The 20,280-nt window shown below is 37.3% G+C and overlaps 1 protein-coding gene across 1 annotated transcript in view; it reads left to right on the top strand.

The window, feature by feature from the left end:
* Positions 1-20,280, top strand: part of GABBR2 (gamma-aminobutyric acid type B receptor subunit 2) — a 465,813-nt gene that overhangs the window by 270,820 nt on the left and 174,713 nt on the right. The window lies entirely within an intron of this gene.

Below are 20,280 nucleotides of genomic sequence, written 5' to 3'. Positions count from 1 at the left end.
TTAAACATAATCCTGCTGACCAAGTTACAAAGGCTCATTCTTTAAGCAGAAATTATCTGCTGTGTGGACATTATTATTAATGAACAGCAATGCACTTGAGGGTCTCTGTTGTTACTCATTCTGAATTACTGAAGCAATCTTCAGAATTGCTCTTGCCTTCACAACTGTAAGTGATGCTATTAACTCCTGTTCCTGGAAGCATTTCGGCCCACTAAAACTTTGCAGACATCATCTCACAGTAATGTAATTTAGGAGTTCTTGCTCAACACTAATGATAAATATTGATTGCTTCCTCTTCTTCCTCCCCTGTGCCCTTTTTTTTTTTTTTTTTTTTTTTTTTTTTTCATAATAGCGGTGTTAATAGCCACATGAAAGAATCATGAGAAAGTTTTCACAAGAGGTGTTTATTCCTCAGATATCTGGAGGAGCTCTAATGTGTTTTTGCCTAAGGTAGCTACATGTACCCTCCTGGAACACCTGAGTGAGGAGGAAATTTGGCATGTTCCCTCTGCACATTAGGGATGTGATTTGGAATCATGGGGAGATGCAATATATATATCTTCTGAACTAATCCAGAAGAGCAGTAGAAGTCCAGGATAGCTGATTTTATATTGATTTTTTTCTCCAACCATTCAAACTTTGAGGTTCTTTATAATATTTTCTGTTTCATGTCAGATACCATTTAACACCAATGGGTTTACCATCAGCTGAAATATTGTTATATCAGTAAAAAAACAGGAGACAGCCACCCCTTTAAAATCTCTTGCAAATGCAAAATTACTATTTTAGAAGTGATTGAGGCATACACAGTATTTTGATCATCAAACAAAGTTTTCCATCTAACCTACAGAAAAACAATAACTCAGGCATCCTATGGAGAAATGCCAGAGAGGGGCTGGATTTCTACTCATGCAAGCAATAGTCCGTCAACACATCTTAAGGCTCGTCTCAAGTTTTGTTTAGTTTCTCACTCATTTTGGGAATAAAGAGAATGTGCAAAAATGTATGAGAAATAGAAACAAGGAACAGTATAACAACATAGATGAAAGGTTTTTTTTACTATAAATGATAGTCTAAATATTATCAAGGATTTTTCTGTTCATTTATTGGTATTGTTTTTGTTCAAAGCTTTTATATTCAATACTTGTGGTGTAATTGTAGACATTATTAATTTGTTCATAAGAATCCTTTATTGGTTAGGAAACTTTCTGAAACATTCTCATTAAATTTTAATAATTCTTGGACTATTGGGAAAGTTCCTAGTAATGTAAAGAAGTTAATTAAGTCCAGTGCTTAAAATGGTAAATGAGCTTTTCCTTTGCAGTTAGAGCTGTTACGAGTGATCAAGCATGAGACAGATATACAACTCATTGGTTAAGGATTTTTTTTTAAGTCGATAATACAAACCATGATGATTTCAAGGAAAAAAGACCACATCAAAGATGTCTTATAAATGCTTTTGTAAGGTTAGTTGTAATTACGAATATAGCTTATATTAAATGTATTAGTAGCTTATTATCCAAACATAATAATTAGGAGTCACCATTGTTAGTGTTCCATACCTCAAGAGTAATTTTTTCCTCTACACAGCTTTATAATTTCTTTAACAATTTGAATGAAAGTTATCACAGTTGTTCACATTTGAATTAATTCAATGCAGAAAAATAAAGCAGATAAATAGGTATATCAGAATATGGCCAAAACCTCTTTTCCTCATTTGCTTGGGTAGAAAAAGCAGAAGAGCAGTCTCAGGAGCTAAATTTTCTGTTCTTTTCTGGAAACTTTTGTTTTAATGAGACTATCTGCAAACATTTTGACTATGGAAAAAGCAGACAGGCACATCTGCCAGAGGCAAGGGAAAACCAGCCTGTGAGGGTTCAAGGGGTAACTGCAGTATGGCTGACATACTGTGATGAAATTCTGAATAGCTGGGTTAATTTTGGATCTAGATACAGTTTTTCCCAAACTCATGCTAGTCATGCCTCTTTTTCAGCTTCTGTGCAGTCTGTTACTTTTGCAAGTGGTCAAACAGATGGTGCCAGATAGAGCTGTGACCAAACTGCTTGCTGCTTTATAGATTACAAATACCTCCCAGGAATTATTTAGTATGCAATAGAGAATACAAAGCACACATAATAGCATTTTCTCCCCCTACCTTACTGGTAAATAAAGAGTAGACTTTTAGTTTAGATGAGTTTAGCTTCAAATATCCACCTGATGTTTGAAGTTGGCATCCTTCTGCATGAATGGTGATTTTTCCATGGGTGCAAGTTAAGAACTCTTCTCAGACATGTAGTTGAAATAGATGGTCAAAATCTTTTGTCTAGTGAGAGCTGAAAAAGAGTCCTGACAACTTTTGTGGGTGTATCAGGGAGCAAGGAGGGCAGTAACAAAGCTGAAATTGTAGATTACTGTGATACGGGGAGGCTTCAAGAACAGATCTATACTTGTCCTTCAAAACATTTCACTTTGGCAGATCCTTTCTGATTAATCTGAGCCTAGAAGGCACCTTGCTTTCAGTCAGACTCCCATTTCTGTCAGGCATTGAAGAAAACCTAAGAGACATTGAAATAGGTTAAAAAGGAAAATCAAAGAATTGTAAACAAATACAAATGAAATGTGCAGAAATCGTGCTTTGTGTAGATACGAACAAAAGTCTGTGCTACTGCATATTGGAAAAAACTTAAGGGAAGTGGGTGATCACCCGCCTTGTCTTTCTGGGAAGAATTTAAGTGTTTCAAGTCATTTAGCCAAGTAATGTGGTATGACATTTGTTAGTGTTGAAAGCTGATCTGTGCACCAAGCGAGAGGGAGAGCGTGACTTGTCAAGTGTAACACCTTTGGTCTTCTCAGAAAAAGCCTTACTAAACTTATGCAGTAAAAGCCCCAGATAGTCTTCTCTGAGTTTAACCAAACAAAGTTGACAAACAAATGGCTACTCTACAATCAAGAGGAAGGTACTCAAAAAACCCCAAATTGCTTTCCTGGATCCTTGGTTCATCTATAACTTGTTCTCCAGGGTCATCAATCCAACGCTGGAAAAGTTTCCTTCTATTATTCTAAATACAGACCGGCATATTCTTAACTACTGTTGGTTCTTGCTTCTAAAAAGGCTCATATAAATAATGAGACTAATTGCCTTTGAATATTTTTTTTAATATTTAACATCTGTCCAGTATATAACCCAAAGAACCAGATTGTGTATTTTTTTTCTATGATAATATTGAAGGAATATAATCTAATGAATATAAAATACTTAGGAGGAACTCTGAAAACTCAGACATATTGTGTGTATATGGAAACTGTGGTGTCAAATACCCCGAATCAGTGCATTCATATTTCACTGCTTCTGCAAAAAACCTCAAAAAGTCAGAATAAAAAGAAAAAAATTTCCTTATAAATATTAAGATTTTTAAGATTAAGGAATACCTTCAAATATCTAGATATGAATTTAGGAAAAATAGTATACAAAGAAATTCAAAATTCTGTTGTTTGAGCAATTTTTTAATAATTATCAATAAATAATTGCTATTGTCATGTAATGAGTAATAAAGATGCAAATTAAACTGTGGACTGTTTATCCTGGGCAGAGGATTCTTAGCTGGATCCTTCTGGAAAAGATCAATACATTATAAAAAACTATAATTTTTCAAGAAAAAAAATAGTAATTACTGAAGTAGTCAGAAAGCTGACTTCTGACACATCCTAACAGGAAATCTTGACACATCCTAACAGGAAATCTTGACTGTAATCACATGAATGTGTATTTTGTAGACTTCTTGCTGTACCATACCTGGTCTATTTTTATCTCCATATGAGTAATTTTATTGTATACCTTCGTGACCTGTGGCTTTTTTTAGCTTAGTGATCAATTCACAGAATCATAAAATGGTTTGGGTTGAAAGAGACATTAAGATCATCTAGCTACAACCCCTATGCCATGGGCAGGGACACCTTCCACTAGGCCATGATATATATGAATATAAAAGCATCCACAAAACTGATTTAAAGTCTCATTTCAATATGGAGAGCTATACCAAACAGAACTCTGAAAGGGTGTGCCTTAAATGTGGGGTCGCTGAATATTGACATTGCTGATTAAGAAGATGAAGTGGAATATATAATTATCAAAACATACATACTCTCTCTGGGAGAGTCAGCGAGCACAAGGGGGACTAGACGAGGATTCAAAAAATATTAAGAATTGGAAGATGTAATCAGGAGAAAAAGAATGCTGTTTTTTTAGGGTTTTTTTAGGTCAAATATCTGGTCCTACATTGGGAGCAAACTTCTGGACAAATACAAAATGGAGAGCAATTCACCAGTCCATAGTTATACATAAAAAGAACTTAAGATTCCAGTAGGTGACTGAGCATGAATAAGCACACACGTGAAAAATTAAAAAAAAAAGAAAATTTCTACACTGGGATGTAAAACTAGTAGTATCCTTTTAATCTGCCTGATGCCAAAAGGCTATACTATAGCTAACTACTGTACTGATTTAAGAAAAATGTGTAGAGAAAACAGAAGATTAAGAACATACCTCAATATAAAAACCAAAATATCTAGGCTGCTAAAACAAGATGGTCAAAATGCATGACAGCTGCTGATAAAACAGTTTCTTGTCCTGCCCTCATCATCTGGCTGAGAATTATGAGATTTGAATAGGAGTGGAGATTTGAGCCAATGTCAGGAAAGACTTCTTAATGAAAAGGATATTTACACTCTGAGAAATATATAAAATTGCTGTCTTTGGAAGTTTTGAAAAATAGGTTAAACAGACACCTGAGGTGCTATAGACATATTCATTGTGCCTTGAGACAGACAGGTGACTTTTATTACATCTTGAGATCTCTACTTCTCTAGCTGTATCTCTTCTGGAGCTGTTGCTCCTCTGCAGTTTCCATAATGTGATTCTGGCACCTTTTTTAAAAATACTTGTCCATGTTATGCTATTAATACCACTTGTACTTCTCTGTATTGTTTCTAGTAAAAGACATAGGATAAGCATGAAACCCTAGACTTATGATTAGGTTATTTGTAGGGAGGAAAATAAAATTTAATTAATCTTCCATCTGTTCTGTGTTCTGCTGTTTTCTTTTTTCTTTAAATCCAATGTATTTGAATGTAAATCTTTTGATCCCTCAGCCAAGTGAGTATCAAAACTGCTAATAGGTGTCAGGGCCACTCACCCTTTGTCTTCTGGACTATCAGTCTGGATTTTTTTTCTAAGTTGTACAAGGATTTAGCAGAGCAAACAGTGAAAATCATTTTCCATAGGTATATATAAATACAAAGAGGTGAAAATTACAGTTCTCCTCAAGCAGAAAGTGAATTGAAGCTGGGATTTCCCAAGTATATGATGAGTCTGTGTTATGGGTGGGTATCTGTATCAGAGCAGGTGCATGGTTTACACTCAGATCCAAAAGGCAAGTATTTTCCTGACTGAGGGTGTCTTTGGACCATAAGGTTTAGTTATTGCATGTGGATTTATTGTCTATCAATTTGTCATGTCTTTCATGAATCCATTTATACTTTCGGCCTTCAACACATCTACTGGCAAGGAATTTCACAAAATAATTATGCATGTAATGATTAAAGCCCTTCCATCTGTTTGTTTTAAATCCACTGTCTTAGAATTTCATGGGGCATACCATGCTTCTTGTGATGTGATAACCAGTGAATAACTGTGTCTTACTTTTTACACATCGTGTTTTACAGATCTCTCTTATCAATGGGTTTCTTTACAAATGCAAGCCTTTGTCATCCGTTTAGTTTTTTCATCATGTAAAAGCTGCTCTGTAATTCTAATAAGCTTCTACCTTTCCTGATATTCTTTTTTTGTGAGAGCTTAATGAGAAGCACACACAGCTCTGAAAGGTCCACCTCCATAACTCTCCTTTCTGAATGACCTTTCTGCATTATTTTACCTGCTCTCACAATATTCTGTCTTGCCACATTCCCCTCTTTTTGGCTCTTTGGCCACCAGTGAGCACAGCACTGATGTTTTCAAAGAACCAGCCACAGTAAGTCCAAGGCCTCGTCCTGGATGCCCTTAATTACTCAGTACCAGCAGCTGCATTTGTATATTGTATACTGGATATTCATTTTCTCTTGTATGTTATGCTGTGCCCCACTAACACCGAACACCATCTGTAATTTTATTATCAGTATTTCACTCACCTTTATAACAGTCCTCTGTCAGATGAAACCATACAGGAGATTATATTTAATACGTGTTTGTAACTGTTTTCCCCTTTTATTGTCAGATTTTTTTGACACATTTCCTGTTTAGTTTCTGTTCTGTTCCATACCTACCAGCTGCAATGTTTCCCCCTGTGCCAGTCATTTCTTTTGTAATGTTGGCATTATTTATTAGGAATTGGGCTTTGTGTTCATTTGGTTTGTTTTTATAAACACAGAAAAGTGTATTAAAATTCAGGTACCCAAGTTGTGTACATGTGCTGTCAAACTGGATAAAGGACAGGTAAGGTCTATAAAAATCGTTTGGGGTCTTAGGGAATTATTTACAAAGACAGAATAATGGGATTAAGTGTGGGGAGTTACTTGAGTCACCTCATTTTGAGCAATCAAGTGTGGATATAAACTGCCAGGCCAGGGAAGACCCACTGGAAGGGGACACTGATGTGCAGCTGCTGGTCGTCATGGCAGCTTGTTTTGTTTTGTTTTGTTTTGTTTCATTTTGTTTTGCTTTGTTTTACCTGAGCTAGCTTTAAGCAGGCCAACTGCAGTGCTGAGAGCAGGGTAGCAACAGTAACATGGAGCAGACGGAAGCTGGAAATCAGCCCAGGGGCAAAATCAGTGGTTTGGTGGGCAACCTTTCCACTGGGAGCACAGCCACGGGAGGCCACAGCTTTGCAACTTTCAGCATTCCAGCCAACTAATTTCAGGCTGGCTGGGTTCTTCTGTGCCACCCAAAGTTTCAGTGAGCGTGACGGGGTCGCTGGGAAGAGTTGCATTCATTGTTTTCCCCCAGGCACGCCTGAGGAGCAGGGGAGGCCTGTTTGTCACTGTGTTTCTGTGCCTGTGCTTTACAGAGCAGTTCATCCCTTGAGAGGTGGTTTGAATGTGCAAATAATTATTACTGGGACAAGCACACTTATTACAGAAGAAGCTGTCATTTTAATAGGATTCCAATTCAGTTCATTCAGCATACTCTGAGGCACAAAGTGTTTCACAGGATCTGATAAGTCTCTGTCACTATGTTGTGTAAAAAAAGTCTTAGGAGATGTCTTAATTACTGAGAAAAAATACTAACTTTCAATGTAACAGCAAAGAAAAGAAGTTGAAAAACAATGAAAAATAATTTTACAAGAATTTTCTATCGAAGACCAAAGTATCCAGCTCCAAAAAGTCAACAGAAATTAGTAACCCACTAAAGAAATAGTGTCTGAGAAGAACCTGAAGGAATTGTCAGGTTTTTCCTTCAGAGCTCTCTGACTTTCACTGTAATTTAAACTAATTTTTTTTTTTTTTTTTTCCAATTGGCATTCAGATTCCTACTTCTACTAGAGTTAATTTGTTCAGATGTTCCATTTCAGATGATCTGGAGTGCTGTCCCTCCCTGTCACCACCCAGCCCTCCCTTCTTTTGAAGAGAGACAGAGGTTTTCTTGAGGGCTATGGGGCCACCATGAGCTGCTGCTCTCTGCAGAGCTGTGTCATGGCACATCTCTCCCCTTGACATCTCAGAGAGATACTTTTTTTTTTTGGAAGAATTTCTAATACACTACATGGGGATAAAAAGAGCCAGAAGACTTACAAGACACCCATGAAATTCTGGTATATATTATGGGAAAATATTTAAGTTGGTGTAATTAATAGAGAATTCAGTCTATTGCAGTGACATCATCCCTAACTTGTAGTTCAAATATTTCCTCAAGATATACAGAACCGTGAAGTAGAATATCTTTAATTCTTAATGAATGGAAAAGAAGGAAATTAAGTTTATCTAGGTCACTGAAAGGACATAGATTTATTATTTGACATTACCATTTAAAAAGACAAAACAGGGTATTGTTGAGTAGTATAACAAGCTAGCGTGTTAAAGTTTGTATAGTTGTAGGCTACAGATATGAAGATAAACATATAAAGTCTAAAACATCTCTGAATCTGTGGAATCTTATAACAAAGTATATTTGACAAAAATTTCCTTCATAGAACTACTTCAGGGATGGCAGACAATATCATCACAGTGTTATGAGAAAACAACTCTGCTCTGTTACAGACAAGAGAGATGAAAAAGGAATATATTTTTTAAAAAGAGTGAAGATGGATTTATTCACTGTGTAGGCGACCAAAGACAGTTGCAGATTGTATGCTGTAGAATTCATATAGGCATTTGTACTAAAACTTTGAGAGCACAAAAGCAGTTTAAGTCCAGGTATTAGCTCCTTATTAAGGGTGCAGAAAGGCTAAGTTGTTTTTCAAATTTACTAGCCCCCTTTTTTTTGTCCTAATCATAGTTTTATTTTTTATTCTGCTATTACAAATGCTTATTTAATTTCAAATTGTAGAAGATCATGCTGTCATTGTATTGGCACCTAGTTCTCTAAACTGACATATTAGTTTTTCAAAAAATAATATATTTCAATATATCATCACTGGACCCTGGTTCAGAAATTAAAGAATTCTGATTCTGTCAACATGTAATGGAAAATGATTTTGGAGAAATCTTTAGAATTTTGTCTGAATGTCTGACCTTTGGTAGTAGTTCACAATGGCACAGGTGTAATTTTCTGGCTTGAATCACATTACTTAATATAATTATATTGAATTTGTTACACATCTGTGATAAACATCTACCTGTTTATTTTCAGTGAATTCTGATGATTTTCTCCAACAGGAATTTCTCACCCTCCTTTTGGAAGAAATGAAGTTAGGATACCAGTTCAGGAAATAGAAGCTTTCCATTTCTCTGTTCTAAGAGTCAGTAGAGATCCTTGGTAATCTCATATTTTGACTTAGAATAAGCTCATGTTTCAGAGTTTTCTATTATCATGACTAGGAGTCAAAAAACCTCACAACAGCCACACCCCATACATTTTGGATTTAGGCAAAACATTTTTTTAAAGCTTACTAGGGACCCTAATGTCCCCTTGCCCCTGCAATTAAAGGGCTGGGTCATACTTTTCTTACTCTTGAGCTACTGTTTCAAAAATTGAAACTGAAGGGAGAACACGAGTGTGGACTGTTGAGAAAAATATCTGTTTGAAATTCCATCCATCTTGGTATTTGTTATCTTCAACTGGAGTGCATGTATAATTTTTTCCTTAAATGGTTATAGAGGACAAGGGATGAATTCCTCACAAGTAAATTGTTTCTTTAGATTGATCTACTACATCTACCTGCAACAAAGTGATTCCACCACAGATGATTTAGCAGTGATTTAGTTCAAACTACTGCCAGAATGAAAAATGTATTGAATTAATACTGTTCGTGTAAGGAACAGGGTCAGGCAGAGATATAGGGAACTGTCATTTGTACATAAATCTAAGTGCTGTTTTATATGATCCCCAGCTACTGACACAAAGCTGTTTGATAGCCTGCTGTGTTCTCCCTTTATTCCCTCCCCTCTTTGTTTAACCTTTATGCCACGGACACATTTTTCCTCCTTGAGCTGCTTTCTGCATATCCAATTCGGGACTACCCAGGCCATGCTTGACCTTGACAGACTATACAGTCTTTACTGGTTAATCTCTTGTGTATAATAATGAATTTACTTTTATTTTACCAGATTTGGGACTTGGCTGGACTCACTAGGTGGTCTCAGAAGCCCCACATGGCATGGGAAGCACGGGAACCGTCTCCTTGTCACTGGCTTGGCCACTGCAAATTCTCTGCAATCTACCAATAAAGACTAGCTTGGAGGAGGAGGAAAAGAGCAATGCCTCACTGAAAGGATATCCCCTATATTCATAGAATCTTTTAAATTGCAAAAGGCCTCCAAGATCATTAATCCCAGCTTTTGCTTGATCAAATAGACTCTGCCACTAAGTGCCAGGTCCAGTCATTTCTTGAACACTTCCAGGGATGGTGACTCCTCCATCTCCCTGGGAAGTCCATTCCAATCCGTTCCAGTCCTGCTTCTGCACTGAGCAGGCTGGATAGCTCTTCCCCAGGAAACCTATATTCCCATCTAAAATAGAGTTATGATGGATCCTTGCCTCTATTAAAAGTATGCTATAGGATCCAAATTAGTAATGCACATGCCCTGTTCTGGTCATTTTAAAAGGTCAGGTTATTCATGGACCTGGTAAGGCAAGTTGCCCTGCCTACTGTCCTGACCTGAGTCAAAATGGAAAGCTGAGTACATCAGGGGAAGCAGATCCCTGTGCTCCTCAAGAAAAAAGTGTTCAACATGCACAGAGACCTTAATCTTCAGGCAGTCAATTTTACTGTGTTAGAATGCTGCTTGTACCACACAGACTGTAGGATGGACCCAAGGAGAGCTCAGTGGATTGCAAGAATGTCACATGTTCATAAAAGCTGACAGCTACCCCGTGAAAATGAAGCATGTGTTTCTCGTGTTTAGGAGAAAAATAAGGAGAGACTCCCTGCACAGAGCAAGAGGAGTTAAGCTTTCCTCTCATTCTGGCCCTTCGAAAGGTCATTGCAGAAAGTGTTGTAACACAAAGTGATTTTAACCTGACTTTGCTAATGTGACATTTGGAGCACGGCTGTGGCAGTCTGATGTGACAGCGGGCGAATGTTGCGTTGTGCTGTGTTGGTAAATGGCAGACGGCCTGATAGAAATGAGGGACTTATTCGCATGTTATTATGTGCCTCCCCTCTCCAGAGGAAAAGACTTTGAAAAGTCTCTGAAGTGTGAATCCCAAAGGTCAGTAAATGCACAAAGGGCTTGTTGAATTCAGAGAACAGAATTTTAAAAAAAAACCATTTGTGAAATTTCACACCCGCAAAATGTTAAGTAGGATTTAAGGCTGCAGTTTTGTACAGAAGCTATAAATCATCAAAAGCTTTTTAACTGCTTGTATCGTTGCAGCTGACAACCTAAGTGATAACCTGTAGCCAAATGCTAGATTATTGCCTATGTGTTACAGGTTCATTTTTCAGCACTTTAGAACTATTTTAATCCCTGAAAGTCTCAGGTAGAGCTTTAGTCCATCTGATTTACTGTGCTAGATAAAATCAGTGGTGCACATAGCTCCAACTGTGAACTGACTCTGGAGGGAGTGGGATTTGCAGAAACATTGGTTCTGGAAAAGTCAGTGGGCTCACCAGCCGTAAATATGTAGATAGGTGTCCTTTGGATATAGAATGCCCTACTCATGCCATGGACCATTGTGTAAATTAAATATTTCATCCCTTGTCTGGGCTTCAGTTCGACTTCTGTTTCTCTTGTTAATGTATACTTTAATTATCTTTTTTTAATGAAAATTCAAAAACTTTTCTTTGGCCCTCTATGATCTATCTATTTGTATGGAAGAAACTGACTAAATGAAAGGAATACAAAAGATAAAATGTTAGGGGAAAAGACAACTGAGTTGTAAATTTTAATTTCTAAGTCAGGCAAGTGTTTTGAAAATGTTACCCAAAGTAGATTTTCCCAAAGATTAGCTCAGTTGGTCACAGCATGGTGCTATTAATGCCAAGGACGTGGGTGTGATCCCCATATGGGCCATCACTTAAGAGTTGGACTCCGTGATCCATGTGGGTCCCTTCCAAATCAGAATATCTTGTGATTCTGTGAAGTTAGCTGTCAGCCAAGTCAACCTAGACATGCCCCATCCCAAATGGAGCAAAGCCGAAAGTTAACATTTTTTAAGATGTAGTAGCCAGATAAATGCATCTCCCTTGACTTCATAACTGAAGTTATAAACATGCAAGCATTTTTCCAAGTTTTTCTTTCCTTAGACCTTTGTTGTAATTAACAAAGGAGATCTGGCCAGAATGACGATAATTTTTTTTTCTCTTCTACTGAATAAGAAAAAGAGAAAATTAGTCAAGGTAGGAGCATTGCAAAGTTATTCAGCTCTGGCTTTTGAAATTTACATAGAGATTTACTTAGCATGAGATCCTAAAAGGAATAAAATTTTATCTTAAATGATCTGTCAGGTTCAATTTGTTTGTATTAATTGGCCTGGAGCTCTTCCATTTAGTTAAACCTTGGCTGCTCATACGTGGACAGAGTGCTTGGAAGAAAAGGCTCTTTTTGCTGCCTAGGGATGTGCCCATGCAAAGCAGTCCAGCTAGCATCCCTGGCAGGACTTCGTATCCCACAGGGTCATGGACAGTCATGTTCTGAGAGTGGCTTTGGGCCTTCACGTCTGCATACACACCTCCTGGTGCTGGGCAACAGATCCTACAGAAATGTGTACTACCTATTTATAACAGCTTTGAGGGATTCAAGAAATGACTGGACCTGGCACTTGGTGCCATGGTCAAGGTGACAAGGTGGAGATCACTCAGAGGTCTGACTCCATGATCTTGGAGGTCTTTTCCAACCTAAATGATTCTGTGATTCTGTCATTATGAACAGCCTTCTTGCCTCAGACAGCACAGCTGTGGCCAGGCATGGGTAATGGGGCAAGATGCACTTAAGCCTTTGGGCTGATGCCAACTGTGGACTCTGGACCTGCCTTAAAATTATGCATGTTGAAACCCCAGATTTAGCAGTGCTTCTCCTGAAACTCAGGTAACTACAAGCCACAGATGCCAAGGATGGAGACAGGAGATGATTTCTAAGCCTTTGCAGCATCTGTTGCTTTGTGCTTTCACCAGCTCACTAATACACACAGACTGAAAGAGCAGGTGTAAAAGTGGCTCATCAGTATTCTTCATTACAATATAATTAATTGATCTCATGACTGTCTGTAATTTACACTCATTCAAGAGGCATTCATTCCAGGTGACATTCATATTCTCATCACTTTGGATAAATTTAGGATGAAATATTTATGTTTTATTTAAGACTACATAAATTCCTCGTTTGCTTTCCTTTCATCTTGTCATTGCAACTATTATTAAAAACATGCAAAAAGTGGGGAGACGGGAATAAGGGATTGAAATGTTACATTTGCATGTCATAAACCAAGTACTCAAAAGTCAGCAATTACAGGATCAAAGGTAAAAAACAGACAAACAGTTTTTCCCTCCATTCTAAAGTATAAAATTACTAGTGTTGAAAATCTCTAGCAATGAAAAAGCTACAAGCAACTGACGTAAAGTCATTCAAGGTCCAGATAAGGAAACTGGAATAGTCTGTGCTGGCAGACCTGATTTTAACAGAGTGAGAGATTAGGTCATAGAGTGGCTTTTAGTCACTTTGCATTAAGAAAGCAAAATTCTGTCCCTGCTTTACATTGCCCAAACTGGGGATGGAAACACAGAGTTGAAATATTTCATAATGTTACTCCAATTCAGTCAGATTGTTTGCCACTCTAGCATTCCAAATAGTTTCTTGACTAAAACAGAAATGGGAAAGCTGCCCAAGATTCACAGAAAGGAAATACCATCTTCAGGGTTCTCTGATTTTTGCCTTTGTCAATCTTTTTTTATTCACCTATGTTGATACCCTCACAGAGCAAAGAACTGTTAAAAAGCTAGACCTTGAAAAGTAGATTTAGTTCTTGCTGAGGTAAAAATGCTAGAATTTTTACAATTGGTTAAATTTCGTATTTAAAAAAAAGTGATATGCATATACTGTCATCTCAAATTTGAAATAAGCATGATATAACGTCCTCTGTCACCACCATGTGTGTATTTTCCACTCTTCGTAGAGGGCCAGTAGCAATCAGTCCCTGGAATAGTGGTAAACTCCTTTGTGCTTTGGCTAGAATATCCTCCTGTGTATTCCCTTTTCTCAGATGGTATGAGTTTTCTGGGAATTGTCCTCATCTGAGATTTGTTAATTGCTGTTCAAGGAATTGCCACAGATTTCCCAAACTAAAAGATGTGGGTGCCTTGTAAAGGGCTGAAGCAGGAGGAAAGCTTCCTGGCTTGTACACGTGATAGGTTTCCATTCCTATACTACAATTTAGCAGCCATTCTCAATGATGGGATTTTTTGCCTGTGGTCCATAATTATGAGGGTACAGAAGGACTTAGGGGACTATTTAGATTACATGTTGGCCAAATCATCAGGTAAGTCTATGTAATGGTCAAGTAGCAGAAGAAACCGCCAGGACAGTGATGCCACACACATTTCATTTTTCAAAACAAGATGGCTAGATGATGGTGGATAATTAATTCCAATACAATAATCAAGGACAAACAAAATTGAACAATAGCAGTTTCGCTTTTTCATCTGGAATGGTTCTGTAAATTGTGCTGTTACCTAGAAGTCAATAGCTGACCTGTTGGATGGATAAAACCCAGTCAACAGATAAAATATAAATGAAGCTGCATCACACTGAATTGGGTCAAATCCCATTGGAAATGGGTCAAGCCTTTAGGAATCCTTCCCTACTGTTGATTATAATGAGTGCACAAGGTTTTAAAACCAGCTTACAGCTTTTAATCAGCAGTAGCTTATGGTATGATGAATTACTGCTGTGTGTGTGTTGTAATTAAGCAGTGCTTTATGAAGACACTGTAGTTGTAACACTGTAAACTCTGAGACTGATACAGCAAAGTTCTGAGTCCATCTTGAAATGTTAAATTGATCCAGGGCTTTCAGCATCTCACACAGGCAAACCTGTAATGCAACAGACAATGCAAACGACCTCATTTTGCACATGGATTAAATACTCATCTGTGACTGTTGCAGCTCTTACTTTTTTAAGATATTGATCCACAGTCTACTTTGATTTTACAGTATATAATCTGAACCAATGTTAATATTAGGTATCCAAGTACAGAAATTATCTTCTTGAGGCATATGAAATACAAAACTTTATTTCCTTTAAGAAATGAAATTATACCAAGCATGTGACAGTCTGCTGCAATGCCTTCTTCTAGGACTACATATGAAAAAGACTTACATAGAATTTTATTCTTGCTAAAGTGTCTATACAGTTAATCGTGTGTCATTTTGAATGGATTTTTTTGTGAGTGTTTAGGTTTTTGTTGTTTTTTGGGGGGTTTTTTTACATGTACAAATTGACTGTGCTTGCCAGGTGAAACTGAAATTCTAAATTTCATTAATATATTTGTTCTATTTGATAACTGAATATTATGGATTTAATTGAGGGCGATTTTAGTTCATTTATCAATTAAATGGTAAGAATGTAGATCCTCAAGCTGTTCCTCAGATGTTTGCTTCACCTTTATTTCCCTGCATGCCCATGTTTACACCAGCGTTTATCTGCTCCGGACTTAGACTAAAATATGGCACACCTAAGCCACATCTAAGCCCTAGTACCTCAGGACAAATTGTTTCCTGACAAGATGCAACATTGCTCAGGATGTGCCTATGCACAGCAGACAGACCACCCACATAAAAAGTGCATAATTCAGATGTAGTTCCATCCTCTGCTTGCTATAGAAAAGGAATTTACATCAAAACCTCCTTTATTATGAAATTACTGAACAGCTCCTGAAATATATCTGGGGTGAATTTCTAAGTCTTCCATGCTTATTGTTTTTTGCAATGTATAAATAACTAAATATTAATTTAACACAAAGAAATAGCAAAATGACAGTCCAGAAGCTAGGACATTCATTTAAACTAAGTTTGGATCTCTCATCCTGATTTTTCTGAGGGAACTTAAACCATTATTTGATGTATATCAGAGGAATGTTCTTGCTACTGATCTAGGAGGCTGAGTGGGGTTAGGGAAAAGTCCTCTTTCTTGTCAAAAAAAAGTATTGGGTATCTAGAAATAGAAATGAAAAATCCTTAACTAATATTTATTGAATTTATTGAATATTAATGAACAGTCATAGACCTTTGAATTACTATATTAGCAGGAAAAGGTAAACAATTAGCTTAAATTAGTTAAATTTTAGGAAATTTCAAGAAAAATGTTAAGCCCAAATATATTGGTACAACAGGAGTCATCTCTGGCTGAGCTCAGTTTTTGTTGTCTGTGTGCTGCACTCTATTTGTACAGGTATAAGTGACAGCAGGATTGTTTTTTGTGAGCAGATATTGTTTTCTTTAGTGGCCTTTTTGAAAACCTTTCTTTCAAACATTTGTCCTTCAGCACTTTTCAAAGCTATGCTATTACATGCACCAAATCATTGTGTAAGAAGGGAATAATTTATTAGTTCTGTGTTTGTTTTCCTTCACGTTTTATTTATGAGGAGGTCATCTCAGGAGATAAAACCTTTGTTGTGTGATATCCATGAAAATCCAAACAACTTACCCAGATATTTGCATCTGGGCAAGTTGTCTTGAACCACCTTAGAGAAAGATGCAGGTAGTTCCAGAATGGAACTAAATCATTATCCTTTGGTATGTGTCTATAGGAAATCAAGCTAATCATGCTCTATAAGAAGTGCCTGTCTTCCCCATCTTCTTGACAGAGAGCCCAGATAAGGTAGCTGAAATAATAAATAGTGTAGTGGCTGTGAAATGGAGGAATTAACTGTGGCAATAATAGAAAGTTAAATGTATCCAGTTGCTTCTTCTGTAGATTTAAAATCATCAGTCACTTCCCATATAATAATTTTTAAATAAGCAAGCTTAGATGCTTATTTTTTGCTGCCTTTAGTCTCACAAAAATAATTTGGTGCTGCTGAAGAATAAATCCAGCAAAATTAAATCTGTAAATATGGGAATCCTTGCTGAGAAAGCTGAAAAAGCCCAAACTCTATTTTTTAGTAATGCAAATTGAGATTAAATTACATTTTAGATTCCTCCCCAGCACAATGATTTGGACAGCACAGCAAATCTGAAGACTAGTTCCTCAGTCCCTATAATTGGTAATATATCACCATGAATGACTTATTGTAGTAGGACAAGAGAATAAAGGAGATTTTACCACCTTATCTTATACTGCCTTGGTGCATAAAGTTTTCTTGTACATGCAAATCATGGTGAGTGCCCAACAGTACACCATCCAGAAACCAGGGAGCTCTCAGTGAGGGTGTCAGCACCAGGCTCTGTTGCACTTCTTACCCTCTGTGGTGAACTGTGAATGGAAATATTCATCCAAAATTTTCACCCATTAGGCTGACTTTAAGCCAGTAGGGAATAACAATGCGCTTCAAAAAATTGAGCAGATTAGTTTTTTTAATTGATAATGTTCTGATATTTTGTGTATTTATGATGGCTGAGCCAAGGTAGCTGAGTTGATAACCCAACAGCCTGTGAAAAGGTGAGACTTTCTTGTGTGTGGTGCTTTATGTCTTCAGCAGTCTTGTGGGATGTGCCACCTCAGGCTGATGGGTTCAGTTTTGGAGAGAATTTTAGGAGCACAGAAATTGTTAATGCCGTACCTGGTTTTTGGACACTTTGTGGGCTCCCTCAGGCACCTCACTAGTTGCTTGTTGTCTTAGACTTGGAGGAGAGCTATGGCTGACTGTGTCCCCTTGTGCCTGTTCCGTGCAGAAAGCCAGTTTGATATAACATCACCTCAGCAGACATTTCTGTGTCTCCTCTTCTTAACACATTTGTTACCAACAGAGACTGTTTTAACAATCACATCTCCAGAGGAACAAACCAACCAACCAAACACAAAAAACAAAAACCAAATGCTGTTTGATTATAAGTATATAATTCTAAATTTTCCTTTTTAAAAAAATATTTATTAACATTTGCTGATTTTTGCTACATGTAGTAATTTGTACTTACTAATTTGTAGTAAGAAAAATAATTTATGCAGTATTTAAAACTCTTAAGTTGATTTCATTAGTTCATTATTTATTTCCACCAAAAATTAAATACTGACAAATATCGTAGTTTAATTTGGAGACAGTCCTTTTAAATTGGCTTTAAAACATTCTCTTATTTATGATTGCTATAAAAGCTATAGTAATATAATTTTAGAAAAATATCATTTTATCTGGCATGCTCTTACACAAATTTATTGTGATAATTCTGTTCAACATTATTTTCAAGAGGCCTGTTTTCTTTCTGATATGGAACTAAATTAGTCATACACGGTTCCTCTAAGAAAATATCACATGCAAGAAGCAGAGAAATTCAGATGGTTTTTCACCACTTCAAATTATGTGTATAGTGCTTTCTTGAGTGTTAAATTACACTCTAGGCTAGGTCAAGGTATAGAATAATTTTTATTTTCAAGTGAATGGGAATTAGATGATATAGAAGCATATTACTGGGTATCAAAGAGCAGGTAATTTTATGTTTAAGCTCAATTAAACGTTTGCATGGGGTGTAAAGGAGGCTTTTATTAAGAAAAGAGGAGCAGGAAATTGGACCTCTTCAAAACAGATTTACCCAATTTCTCTTACTAAAGTCAGTGAGTGGGTTTTCACAAAACCAGTATCAGCTGTTGAAGGAAACAGACAATGCACAAGATGGATCATGATAGATTTAGCTTTTGTTTTCAATTGAATGCAATTATCTTTCATCCACAGGGGTTTTACAGCATGTCCTGTAAAAATCTCCTGAGATGTGGAAAGCCCCACTGAAGGAAATATAAACAGTACATCTGAAAACATTGTGTCCTGAGTTAAAAAAAAAAAAAAAAAAAAAAAAAAAAAAAAAAAAAAAAAAAAAAAAAAGTTATCAAAAATGCAGTGTCAGTGCATATTTTCTGTTTATTCATTACTTCATTTTCCTATGCAAAATCAGGAAACTCAGAAGGACAGTTTTATAAACAAAAGTCTCAATCTGAGTAGGTATTGCTGTTCTGTTGACGAATCGCCACTTGTGAACTGGACGTAGCTGAATGATACCTGTAACTCTTTGGATCTCTTCTGAAAAACTTCAGAATGGTAGAGAAATAGTTGTTTTGTTTTAAGGAACTTAGATACAAGATTAGGGACTTAACAGCAGGTAAAAAGGTCTGTACATAGTATTCCTTTTGTAGGTATGCAAGCATTAGGGATAAACATGGCTGTCTCTCAGGGCTCTCGTCTCCAGCAATGTATGCTATAACTTTTGGCAGTGAAGCATGACAAGGCTGTGTCTGTGTCCTCCTATCATTTCTCTGTGCCTCCCAGCACCTTGGCCACTGTTCACCAGGCTCAGCATGGTTGCCTGACCTGGCCACTGAGCTGTGTGTGTCCTACAGCTGTACCTGTGTCAGCCTGCTCTCTGGTCTCTCTGTCATTTCTCCTGTCAGTTCTCCTGGTCTTGCGAAGTATTTTTGGTATGTTGAAGGGGTGGGGTGGGGCATGTGCCAAAGCTGTGAAAGGATTCAGTATTTTCATGGTAGGAACATGAGCAGGAAAGGACTGTCATTAATGGCTAGTCCAGAAGAGTCCATAAAGTTTTCATGGTAGCCCCACTGTCCCTCCCACATACACACACAAGAAATACCAGAAAACCCATGACATCCTACCCTTGAATAAAACAGCAGCTTCAAAATCTGCAAGAATGGGAGTATTCTGCATAGGGATGAAGCAACACAAGTGATGCAGCAGGTTGACTTGGTCTCAATACCAGCTGCAGAAGTGAGAATTGCTTTCCCTATGAATTGTAATAATCCTATCTTTTACAGCTCAGAGTTGAAAAGCACCTGCAGGAATAGTCCACAAATAAGATACATGAGTTATAGAATATTTTCCATTCGACTAACAAACTTCCATTTCCAGGAATATATCCACTGGTGCATGCCAGAAATAATTCAGCAGAGCAAAGGCAAAGCAAGTTGGTGCTGCACATGGAAACCAGAGGTGCTGCCAAACAGGAGCGCTCTCCCCATCAATGGTGTGATTGAAAAGGAGCCAGCACCTCCTCTTGCAGCTAGGCCAGTGCAGAGGATGATGTAACACAAGCACTGTTCTGTTCAGCAGCTGTGTTTTCCCCATGTTCACTCCTGGTACTGATGCAGTGAGGAGTAACATGATGTAGTTAAGGGAAAAAGTGATTTAAGCAGAGAGGGCTTAAACCCAAGGCAAACCTTAGCTAGAGCTCTGCAATATGTGCTGTAAATCCTGGCCCCTCTGTTGTCTCTTCTTTTTCCTGGTACTGGTTCTACCAGGATTGTGGCCAGGATATCTCTGTTCCTTCTATAAAGTCAGATGGTAAGACCACTGAGGTGAGGAGGGTATCAGGAATAAGGAAAAGATTGTAGCTGGAATATGAGGGTCCCAGATTTCCAGGTACAAGTGAAGATGCAGGGACTGCTCGCACACAAGAATTGTGATTTCTTCTCTAGGATATGTTTTATATGTTTGTGGCTGCTGCTTGCTCATGACCTTTATTGTCTTATATCCCATTG

The sequence above is a fragment of the Prinia subflava genome, chromosome 1 (assembly GCF_021018805.1).
Source record: "Prinia subflava isolate CZ2003 ecotype Zambia chromosome 1, Cam_Psub_1.2, whole genome shotgun sequence".
NCBI classification, from domain to species: domain Eukaryota; kingdom Metazoa; phylum Chordata; class Aves; order Passeriformes; family Cisticolidae; genus Prinia; species Prinia subflava.
Note: the sequence above shows the minus strand (reverse complement) of the source record. Positions and strands in the feature narration are given on the sequence as shown.